The 12500-nt window shown below is 41.3% G+C and overlaps 1 pseudogene; it reads right to left on the bottom strand.

The window, feature by feature from the left end:
• The window catches only part of LOC137639832 (putative neural-cadherin 2), a 77923-nt pseudogene that overhangs the window by 16646 nt on the left and 48777 nt on the right, over positions 1–12500 (bottom strand).

Genomic DNA, 12500 nt, shown 5'->3' with positions numbered 1-12500 from the left:
ATATATATATATATATATATATATATATATTTATATAAGTATATATATATATATATATATATATATATATATATATATATATATTCATATAAGTATATATATATATACATATATATATATATATATATATATATATATATATATATATATATATATATATATATATATATATATATATATATATATATATATATATATATATATATATATATATATATATATATATTTATATATATATATATATATATATATATATATATATATATATATATATATATATATATATACACATATATATATATATATATTTGGACTCAGGCCATGTCGTCCTGATGGAAGTTCCTAAAAGGTAGCTTCCTAGGGTATATTTGACTACAGTGATATTCCCAGAGAATTTTTACCTTAAGGTATACAGAATCCTAACTCTTGGAGCGAATATCCCTAAATAATCTCACAGGGATATCGCATAATATCAGAGGACGTATTCTTGACACGTCACATAGCTATCTTCACCCCGAACAGTATTAACGCTTCGAGTGGTTACAGTGACAAGAATCTGAAACAAGAATGAAAAGAGAGCCGTTCATTAGGCATATCTCTTATTCCGTTTCCAGTGTGTATCTGATGAAGGCGGTAGCACCCTCTTTATTCCTTTTCGTGTAGCTCTACTACTCGGTGTTTTCCCTTGTGTTCTCTCGTTATTTGGGATTTAATTCAACATTTTGATAACTTCTCTGGCCTCTTTTGCCTCTGGAAAGTTGAGTATTATCTTTACTATGCATAAATATAAGCTCTTGTCGTTTTGAATTAAATCAAAAGTGATTTTAACGTAAAATAGAGCTGTTGCCTACCGGAGGCATCCTGGATGCTATCGCTCGCTATTTATGGGTCATTTAGTTAGCTAGAGCGACGTTCCCGGTTTGTTATGCTTTAATAATGTAGCTATTTAGCTCCTCTAGGAATACTTATATTATACCGTCAGTTTTTAGTTCTGTGATTTAGGTAACCGATCTTGCCCTTCGCGAGGCTTAGTAGCCTAAGAGTCTGGCCCTATTACTTTCATGCAGGATATAAGTTTTTCCGAGTGTTATTTTATTGAAGCTTTAGGCAAATATTTTATACATGTAAGGTATTGTTGAATGTTCTTTCCAAGATTGTATACGAGAGAGCTTCGGTGAATTAGGTAATCGATTCTCATCTTACCTAGGTTAGTAATATAGGTACAGTAGTATACTCTCGCACATCCCCGATTGTTCTTTTCTCCTCCGGAGGCTAAGTTCAATCCCTCTCTCCCTCTAAGTAAGCCTTTGGCTTAATCCTAGCAGTTTTATCTGTATAATAATTCAGGTATAACTATTCTAGGATATATCTATCCTGACCTGATAACCAGAGTGACTGGTTTTTTGGGTTAGGGCAGAACATCAGAGTTTCTAGTCTGTGGTCTGCTTCTTCCTAGCATAGAGAATGAGTCTCCTTTGCTAGGTTAGGGGCGGACACAGGAAGCTTTGCTTCCCTAGTCCACGTCCGAAGGATTCAGTAAGAAATGATTCCTTCCTCTAGTGGCCTAGCAGACTGTCCTGTGTTGTTTTTCTCGGGCTGGAGAATGAGTTTTTCTGTTGCCCGGCGAAATAACTGCACCTTACTTTGTTCTGGTTGGGAAGAGGATGGCAAGTATTGCCAATGTTCCTCCGTAATAGACAACTCTAGGTTAGGATGAGCTTCCCTAACTGCTTAGTGTGTCTCTTGCTAGAACGAGGTTTATAGGACCCTTATCCATTATTATTATTATTATTATTATTATTAATATCCAAGCTACAACCCTAGTTGGAAAAGCAAGATGCTATAAGCCCAGGGGCTCCAACAGGGAAAAATAGCCCAGTGAGGAAAGGATATAAGGAAATAAATAAATGAAGAGAACAAATTAACAATAAATCATTCTAAAAAGAGTAACAACGTCAAAACAGACATGTCATATATAAATTATTAACAACATCAAAAACAAATATGTCATAAATAAACTATAAAAAGACTCATGTCCGCCTGGTCAACAAAAAAGCATTTGTTCCAACTTTGAACTTTTGAAGTTCTACTGATTCAACTACCCGACTAGGAAGATCATTCCACAACTTGGTAACAGCTGGAATAAAACTTCTAGAGTACTGCATAGTATTGAGCCTCATGATGGAGAAGGCCTGGCTATTGGAATTAACTGCCTGCCTAGTATTACGAACAGGATAGAATTATCCAGGGAGATCTGAATGTAAAGGATGGTCAGAGTTATGAAAAATCTTATGCAACATGCATAATGAACTAATTGAACGACGGTGCCAGAGATTAATATCTAGATCAGGAATAAGAAATTTAATAGACCGTAAGTTTCTGTCCAACAAATTAAGATGAGAATCAGCATCTGAAGACCAGACAGGAGAACAATACTCAAAACAAGGTAGAATGAAAGAATTAAAACACTTCTTTAGAATAGATTGATCACCGAAAATCTTGAAACCCTTTCTCAATAAGCCTATTTTTGGTGCAATTGAAGAAGACACAGACCTTATATGTTTCTCAAAAGTGAATTTATGTCGAGAATCACACCTAGAATTTTGAAAGAGTCATACAAATTTAAAGAAACATTATCAATACTGAGATCCGGATGTTGAGGAGCCACCGTCCTTGATCTACTTACAATCATACTTTGAGTTTTGTTAGGATTCAACTTCATACCCCATAATTTGCACCATGCACTAATTCTAGCTAAATCTCTATTAAGGGATTCACCAACCCCAGATCTACATTCAGGGGATGGAATTGATGCAAAGAGAGTAGCATCATCTGCATATGCAACAAGCTTGTTTTCTAAGCCAAACCACATGTCATGTGTATATAGTATGAAAAGTAATGGGCCAAGAACACTACCCTGTGGAACACCGGATATCACATTCCTATAATCACTATGGTGCCCATCAATAACAACTCTTTGAGATCTATTACTTAAAAAATCAATAATAATGCTAAGAAATGACCCACCCACTCCTAACTGTTTCAGTTTGAAAACAAGGGCCTCGTGATTAACACGGTCAAAGGCAGTACTAAAATCAAGGCCAATCATACGAACTTCCCGACCACAATCAAGGGATATCTGTATAGCATTGGAGATTGTAAGAAGGGCATCACATACTCCAAGGCCTTTACGAAAACCAAATTGCAAACTAGGGAGTAGATGATTACCTTCAGCAAACATATTAAGACGTTTTGCCAGAAGACGTTCAAAAACTTTAGATAATATGGGAGTTATGGAAATTGGTCGGTAATCAGTGAGACTTGAGCTACCACAAACACATTTACCTAGAGGAGTAACATTACCAATTCTCCAACAAGTGCTAAAAGCTCCTCTTTTTGCTAACTTGCGCAAGATAACAGATAACTTTGGAGCTAAGAAATCTGCTGTCTTTATAAAAAACCAAGGAAAAATACCATTATGTCTACACCTCCATGAGCATCAAGGTCCACCAACAGAGCTTTAATCTCACGAGATCGAAAAGCTAAACTAGTTAGTTTAGCCTCAGGAAAACAGGAATGAGGAAGTTCAAGTTTTTCATTACTCTGTTTACTGTCAAAAACATCAGCCAAAAGGGTTGCCTTTTCCTTTGGACAGTGAGTGACTGAGCCATCTGGTTTAAGTAAAGGAGGAACTGTAGCATCTACACCAAAGAGTGCAGATTTAAGGGTAGACCCCCATTTATGTTCCTGAGTTTTACCAGAAAGTGTTTCTTTTATGGTTAAATTGTACTCCTTTTCAGTTGAGGCATAAACTCTCTGAACAAAAGCTCGAAGCTGAGTATAGTTGTTCCAGGTCAAATCTGATCTGTTACCCTTCTAAAGGTGATAGGCCTCCTGCTTCTCCAAATAAGCACGTCTACAATCATCGTTGAACCACGGTTTGTCCTTCACTCGGTACCTTAGCACACGAGAAGGGATACGCCTATCAATTATGTTGACTAGATTCTCATTCAAAGGGACAACAGGATCTGATCTATTACATAATTGTGACCAATTCAAGCACAAAAGATCATGCAAAATCCCATTCCAGTCTGATTGGGATTTCATATAAATTTTACAAGAATAAGATATATCAGGGACAGGATGCTCACTCTTCACTAATAATTAAATCAAGGCATGATCAGATGTCCCGACTGGAGAACAAACCTTACTAGTTATAACGCCAGGGGAGTCAGTGTACACGAGGTCCAAGCAATTACCAGACCTGTGAGTAGCTTCATTTATGATTTGCTCACAGCCTGATTCAGAGGCAAAGTCTAAAGCTCTTAAGCCATGGCGATCGGTAGGAGTGATAGAACTTAACCACTCCCTATGGTGAGCATTAAAATCACCAACAAAGACAAAAGAAGCCTTTCTATCATCTTCTTGTATCTTAGCCATAATGGTAAGAAGACAATCGAAGATAGAATCATCCATGTCTGGATTCCGGTAGATCGAACACAAATAAAAGTTGTTATGCCTGCCCAAACTTTTATTACCTGAATCTCATGACATCCCCATTGATAGCAGGACTTATGAGAAGCAGGGTACTCGGTCCTAATATACACCGCCATTCCCCTGGCCCTAGGGATGGCATCACGTTTCAACATTATTGGCTTCTTGAAACCAGTTATAAGGAGCTCAGATGAGTGCCTCATATTAGAAACCAATGTTTCTGAGCACAAAAGAATATCATACTGTCTGGACGCAACTGTAAGGTCTTGGATATTTGCATGAAGACCACGAATATTGCAATACAGAAGACGACATTGACGAATTCTAGGACGTACTGGTCCCGGATTTCGCTCAATGTCTCCAGACAGCATAAGAATTAATAGAAATAAAAAAGAGACATCATACTCAAAAACTAGATTAACAAGAATTATAACAAAAACAATATGTACAGAATAATAAATAAAGTGATTGATGATACCCATAGACTATAGTAAAAAGTCGGAAAAACTGGTCAACATGGAGGACCCGATACACCATGCAAGGCTAAATACCCTCCAGGATAGCCAATTCAACTGAAGGGAGGACAATAAGGATGGTATTGAGAAGAAAAAGAGTCAGAAAAAGGAAAAGACAACCTCTTGATAAACCACCAGGCATCCATGGCCCTTCTATTAAGCCTGCCCAACACACCATTTCAAAAAATCAAGAGGAAGAAAAAATAATAAGTTAGAAAAGTGTGCCTGAGTGTACCCTCAAGCAAGAGAACTCTAACCCAAGACAGTGGAAGACCATGGTACAGAGGCTATGGCACTACCCAAGACTAGAGAACAATGGTTTAATTTTGGAGTGTCCTTCTCCTAGAAGAGCTGCTTACCCTAGCTAAAGAGTCTCTTCTACCCTTACCAAGAGGAAAGTACACTGAACAAATTGCAGTACAGTATTTAACCCCTTGGGTGAAGAAGTGTTAAGTATCTCATTGTTGTCAGGTGTATGAGGAAAGACGAGAATATTTAAAGAATAGGCCAGACTATTCTGTGTAAGTGTAGGCAAAGAAAAAATAAGCCGTGACCAGAGAGAGGGATCCAATGCATTACAGCACTGCCTGGCCAATCAAAGGATCCAATACCTCTCTAGTGGTAGTATCTCAATGGGCAGCTGGTGCCCTGGCCAACCTACTACCTCTCTTTCTTTTATTATCTTCTGGACGCAGTCCTACTTCCGTACCTAGTGTAGGTTAGGATGGAGGACCGGCTCAGCTCTCTGCCCTCTGGCAATTACGTGTCGGCCGGCAGAGACCCTTTGTTCTTTCCAGAGTGAACCCCAGACCTCCCATGGTCTCCCTTCCATGTCTGCCGGTAGAGCCCAGCAGGGTATGGACTCTTTGGAAGCCTGAATGCTACATTCCCCCTTCCATAAGTTCACTCTTTCTGGATGGAAGGTCGTATGGCAATGCCGCCTTATAACCTTACATCCATACTGTTTCTCTGACTATTGCGTTCTACTCCTACCCGGCTGCCGGCTTAACAGCCGACAGCCGGGCAGGTGGAGGTTCTCTGGTTCTTGGCTACTGCCAGTGGGCATGGGTATTATCACCTTTGCCTGCTGGAAGTGGAAACACAGCCCGAATCTGCTGGCCACTACGATTAGCGGCCGGCAGCCGGGTTTTAGTGTTTTCAGCTGTCGACTGGCAATGATTGCGGCCGGCACACAGTTGCGAATCAGTGGGCTGCCGCCTATTAGTTAAAGGTAGTATATCTCTGAACTATATAGGGGTAGATGCCGGCTGGCACGTGCCGGCTGGCACGTGTCGGCCGACGTACCGGCGCGTGCTGGCAAAACAACATGCGATGTACAGTAGTTGCTCTATTTGTAGTGTAGTACACACTGTATTAGTAAAACTACAGTAAAGAATTTGTTATAACACTAAAGTTCTTCAACATACTTAATGTTATCTTGTACAGCCTTTTGCTGAGACCGTACAATCTATAGAAAGTAAGTTCTTTCTGTATTCTTTCTTTTTCATAAATTAAAACTTTATCTCAAGGTGTGAACTACACCTTAAATTTCCGTTTAGGAAATTACATAAAGTATTCTAGAAAAGAATTAACCTTAGTTTTAATATATTGGGAGGTTTCAGCAATTGACTGGACAGGAAATACAAGTATGTGTCTTTCCTTCTTTCTTTTATAGCTTTTCTATATAAGCTAAATGTTTCAATATAAGTGAAAGCCTTCACTTGATACTCATGGATTTTTCTTCTCTTTACAGGAGGACCATCCGAAGTGCGGGAGTGTGTTCTGTAATGTCCGCAGTAAGAACTTCTGTGGACATCAACTTTGCAGGAGGCAAGCAGCATGCGCAGCCTCCAGAGGTAATCTCCGGCATTGGGACCCTCAGGTTTGTACTGTATGTTGTAACCTGATTACCGAGGCTTTTAACAATCCTAAGTCGACGGAGTCAAGGGATGCTGCCAGGGGTAAGTTACGAACCTGGGTGAGGGGTTTTCAGAAAAACACCTCAGGCCCCTACCTTCCAAATGAGAAGATGAGGGCATACCTTTTCCCTAAAGCATCAGCTGATGCCGTCATTCCTCAGCCTCAGGTGGAGATACCAACTGTCCAGAATCCGGTAGATTCTGAAGTCTTAGCCGCCCTTCAAGACATCCAATTGGACGATAGGATGTCGGAGGTGTCGGATTCTACAGAGAAAGACCTTCTAGGAGAAGGTTTAGGAGGAGGAGCTGTCTCAGGCTCCTCAAATAATAGCAGAAGAAATCGACGAGGTGTCGGTTACATGGGTTCCGGACCCAGAGCATGTTCCCCCTACATCGTCTGCTATCCCAGATGAACTGGGAAGGACTCTATTGTTGAGATGATCCAACAAATTCAAAGAAAGAATGATGAGAAGGAAGCTGCAATGAAACTGATGATACGTATACTTGCAGCATCAACGTTAAGGATCTTCCTTTTTGCTCGGACACCAATCTTTGGAGGTATGCCGAACACATGCCAATGACATCCGGGAAGATCGTGATATCAGAAAAGTTGGGACCAGTTCCCCTGGAAAAAGTGGAATTTTGGCCCAACAAAGATTCTTATCCGGACTGCTATGTCCGTCTTAGGAAGGAGCAAGCCTGAAAGGAGGAGACGGAGCCAAAGGAGGTCATAGTTCTTGACCATAGTAAAGTACAGGCGTTACTAGTGGGTTCCATGAAAGAGAGGGGCTTCACGAACTCAAAGGTGCAAGCCTTGAGTAAGAAGCTTCCCTCCTTTATGGCCTCTCCAGCCAGAGCCTTACCCTTCATGGAAAAGGGATATAAGGCAGCCTTAAAGGCGGTGGAGGCAGGGAAACCATGCCCCTCCTTGGAGGAGTGCAAGCCGTTATCTCTGACCTTGCCCTTGGACCAAGAAGACTGGAAGGACGTCCACCTTACCTTCTCAGTCGGGAAGCTGGAAGCTGATAGTGCTGAACGTCAGTTTGGCGAGGAACTTCCAAAACTGTCAGATGTTCTCTTGCGCAGAGAGCAAGAGACGAAGGAAAGACTTGCGGCATCGATGTCGTTGCAAACGACATTAGAAACGATGGCAAGTGACCCCAAGAACCAGGACATGTTCATGGTAGTGGCCAAAACCCATCTGGCTACAGTTACAAAGGATCTCTATAGGTTTATTAAAGCTAGGAGAACCTATAGAGAGTTCGTGTTCGCCTTGGCTGCGGTGAGGCACGAACCGAGGAGACTGATATCCTCTCGTATCTGGAGTAAAGACCTCTTTCACAATGAAGTGGTTAAAGAGGTAGTAGACAAGGCCGCCACAGAGAATAGGAACCTTTTCAATAAGTGGGGCTTAGATTTTAAGAGAAAGTCTTCTTCAGATGAGGGTCCCCAACCCAAGAAGAAGACAAAAAGGCCTAGGCCATCCTCTCGGCTGGTTAAACCCTACCGACAGCAGCAACAACAACAATTTCCTGTGACCGCGGTGCCTCAGATAGTGGCACAACCTCCAACCACGTACCAGCTAGTTTCTCAACAAGTGGCGACACAGTCGCCAGTCTTTAACCCAGCCTTCGAAAGGCAGACTTCTTCCTTTTGTGCGAAAGCTAGAGGAACAGCCAGAGGCTCTTCTAGTCGCCCTTCAAGAGGAAGGGGATCCAGGGGAAGACGCGGTCAAGGAGGCAAGGCCTCAGGTCCACAACAGCAGAAGTGAGATACTTCCAGTAGGAGGGAGACTACACCTATTTAGGGATCGCTGGACTTTCGATCCCTGGGCCCACAGCCTAATAAAGAATGGACTAGGTTGGAGCTGGAGCAGTCCTCAACTTCAATTTCCTCAATTCTTCCAACACTCAACCCCCGTTCTGGAAGAATATGTCCGAGAGCTCTTAGACAAAAGAGTAATCCGGAAAGTTAAGTCCATCAAATTCCTAGGAAGGCTGTTTTGTGTTCCAAAGAAGGACTCAGAAAAACTCAGTCATTTTAGACTTGTCGCCAATCAACAAGTTCATAGTGAACTACAAGTTCAGAATGCTCACACTTCAACACACAAGGACCCTACTGCCCAAAAGGGCATATGCTGTTTCTATAGACTTGTCTGACGCTTATTGGCACGTTCCAATTAAGCGTCACCTTTCCTCATACCTAGGCTTCAAGTTACATTGATAACTTTAGGCCTTCAGAACCATGCCTTTCGGGCTAAACATAGCCCCAAGGATTTTCACGAAGCTCGCGAACGCAGCCGTCCATCAATTACGCCTAAAGGGGGTCCAAGAATTAGCCTACTTGGACGACTGGCTGGTGTGGGCAGCATCCAGGACAGAATGCATGCAAGCTTCTAAGAGAGTGATCCAGTTCCTGGAACATCTGGGATTCAAGATCAGCATAAAAAAGTCTCGACCTTCTCCCGCTCAAAAATTTCAGTGGTTGGGTATCCACTGGAATTTGGAGTCACATCAATTATCCATTGCTGGGATGAAGAGGAAAGAAATAGCAGGAACTTTCAAGAGACTATTGAAATCCAAACATATATCAAGACGCGAATAGGAGAGAGTGCTGGGCTCTCTACAGTTGGCTTTGATAACAGACCCAGTGCTAAGAGCACAGCTAAAGGATGTAACAGGAGTCTGGAGAAAATATGCATCAAACGCGCGGAGAGATCTAATAAGACATCTACCGACTCGACTACGAACGCTTCTCAAGCCGTCGTCCAATGCCAGGCAGTTGAAGAGATCAATACTTCTTCAACCTCCTCCCCCATCAGTAACTATCCACACAGACACCTCAAAGGAAGGCTGGGGTGGTCATTCTTGTCAGAAGAGAGACCAAGAAGCTGGGTCCAATCTTTTCAAGTCATTTCACATTAACTTTCTAGAAGCATGGCAGTTCTTCTGACACTAAAGAAAGTATCTCCTCGCCACTCAACCCACATAAGACTGGTTCTAGACAGCGAGGTGGTAGTGAGATGCCTGAATCGACAAGGGTCGAGGTCATCTCAAATCAACCAAGTGATGTTGGCGATATTCCGTTTGGCGGAATGGAAGAAATAGCACCTGTCAGCAGTTCACATTCAAGGTTTCCGCAATGTGACAGCGGACGCTCTATCCAGGTTTACACCTATAGAGTCAGAATGGTCCCTTGACGCAGGATCGTTCTCCTTCATCTCGAGCCAAGTCCCGGAGCTGCAGATAAACCTTTTTCCGACGAAAGACAACAAGAAAATAGATTGTTTCGTGTCCCCATAGAGGATCCGCTAGCAGAGGCACAGATGGTCCAATATTTATCTGTTCCCTCCGCACAACCTCATTTTGAAGGTTCTCGATAAGCTGAGATCCTTCAAAGGGAAACCAGCAATAGTGGCCCACAAGTGGCCAAATAGCGTGTGGTTCCCTCTGGGATTAGAACTACGACTAAAATTAGAACCGCTACCGGATCCATGCCTGTCTCAGCGAGTACAGAAGTCGACTGTCTTCGCTCCATCACAGAAAACTCGGAACCTATATCTCATGATTTTCTCTCCTGAGCGATGAGAAAAAGATTCGGTGTTAAAAGTCAGTTTAGACTTTTGGAGGAAACCAGAAGACATTATGAGGCTTCAGGGAAGAAATAGATATCCTTTGTCAAGGCGAAGAACTCAAAAGAAATCTCAACAGATTCCTATTTATCATTCTTCATTCACCTTCATGAGCAAGGTTTAGCAGCCAACACAATTCTATTGTTCAAGCCTGCCTTGACAAGTCAGATACCATATGACTTACAGGTTGACCTTTCTAACGACGTTCTTAATGAACTACAAAGGCCCATCCTGGGCTTAGCGCCTCCAAGACCCTTTGCATGGTCATTAGATATGATTTTTCATTGTGTATAAATAATGAACAATGAGGAATGCGCGTAAAAGGCCTTGAATTTAAGTCATTTTTCTGTTTGTACTCGCTTTGGGGGCCAGAGTTAGTGAAATAGTGGTTCTCTCTAGAGAGGAAGGCCACGTCCAGTTCTTGGAGGGAGAACTGAATCTATTTCTAGGCCAAACGTTTCTTACCAAGAACAAGCTACCCATCAACAGGTGGGGTCGCTAGAGAATCTGCCCTCTGAAGGAAGATGCATCTCTATGTCCAGTGGAGTGCCTAAAGGTCTATCTTCATAGAACTTCAGACTTTATGGGAGGACAGCTGTTCAGAAGAGAAACCCTGGGTTCAAAGTTATCTATAACTAAGGGCGAAATTCACCCGTGTTATTCGCAGAACGGATCCAGGCAGTACACCCGTTAGTTATGATCCGAGGAAAGTTGCCTCTTCCATAAAATTTCTTTAATCATATGGACTTTGAACATCCTTGTTTGTACATCGGCTGGTGGTCATCCAAGGCGTTCTTTATGCACTATGCGAAGCAAGTGGAGCAACTTAAGAGATCTGTGGTAGCAGCCGGTATAATTTTTTAACCTTCTGTTTTAAATCTGCAAGGAACAGTGTAATTAATTTGGGACGATTAATTAAGAGGGTGCGTGTGTAGTCACTGTATGTTACTACACGCTGAGCGATAGGCCACGAAAGTGTCCTTACGAACTGTTCCATTGATGTCGGTGAACTATAGCATAATACGGACACTTGTGCCAAGCGTTTTTTACGCTAGTGTAAATAAACAGTATACAGACAATATCATTAATACAATAATTCAATTGAAGTGGCAAATCTGTTTCCTAGTAGACGAAACAATATTTTCTGTTGACTGTTTTTCTTTATGCTTCAACGCATATCATCCACATTTTATAAATTTTATAAATGTTGATCTGATATGTACGTTTATTGAATTTTAATAAACTAGTTCATAGTGAACCCTGCATCTTATTCGCCCACACTAATTTTATTAGAAATGTACTGAGCATTAGGATTAGAATATGGATATTTTGATCATGGTATTATCTTTCAAGACTATTCCCTGATTCAAGCAAAAGTCCACTCACTTTAACCCTTCCTTGGAAGGGTTGACGTGGTACCCTAACGGGATAGTGGCAAAGAGGCAAAATTTGTTCCTATGCGGATACAACCATTACCCAATGGTTGATAAGAGTAGTCACATTGGGGAAGGTGTCACAAATTCATACTGACATTGGTGACTTTTATACAAACTTCGCTTTATATTGTATAGGGCGAGACCACTATACAAGCTTGTCATTTTGTCATCCATAGTTATTATGTGGTTTGGCCTAGAAAACAAGCTTGTTGCATATGCAGATGATGCTACTCTCTTTGCATCAATTCCATCCCCTGAATGTAGATCTAGAGTTGGTTAATCCCTTAATAGAGATTTAGCTAGAATTAGTGCATGGTGCAAATTATGGGGTATGAAGTTGAATCCTAACAAAACTCAAAGTATGATTGTAAGTAGGTCAAGGACGGTGGCTCCTCAACATCCGGATCTCAGTATTAATAATGTTTCTTTAAATTTGTATGACTCTTTAAAAATTTTAGGTGTGATTTTAGACAGTAAATTTACTTTTGAGAAACATATAAGGTCT

This window comes from Palaemon carinicauda, chromosome 4, assembly GCF_036898095.1.
Source record: "Palaemon carinicauda isolate YSFRI2023 chromosome 4, ASM3689809v2, whole genome shotgun sequence".
Lineage (NCBI taxonomy): Eukaryota > Metazoa > Arthropoda > Malacostraca > Decapoda > Palaemonidae > Palaemon > Palaemon carinicauda.
This window is presented reverse-complemented; position numbering and strand designations above follow the sequence as displayed.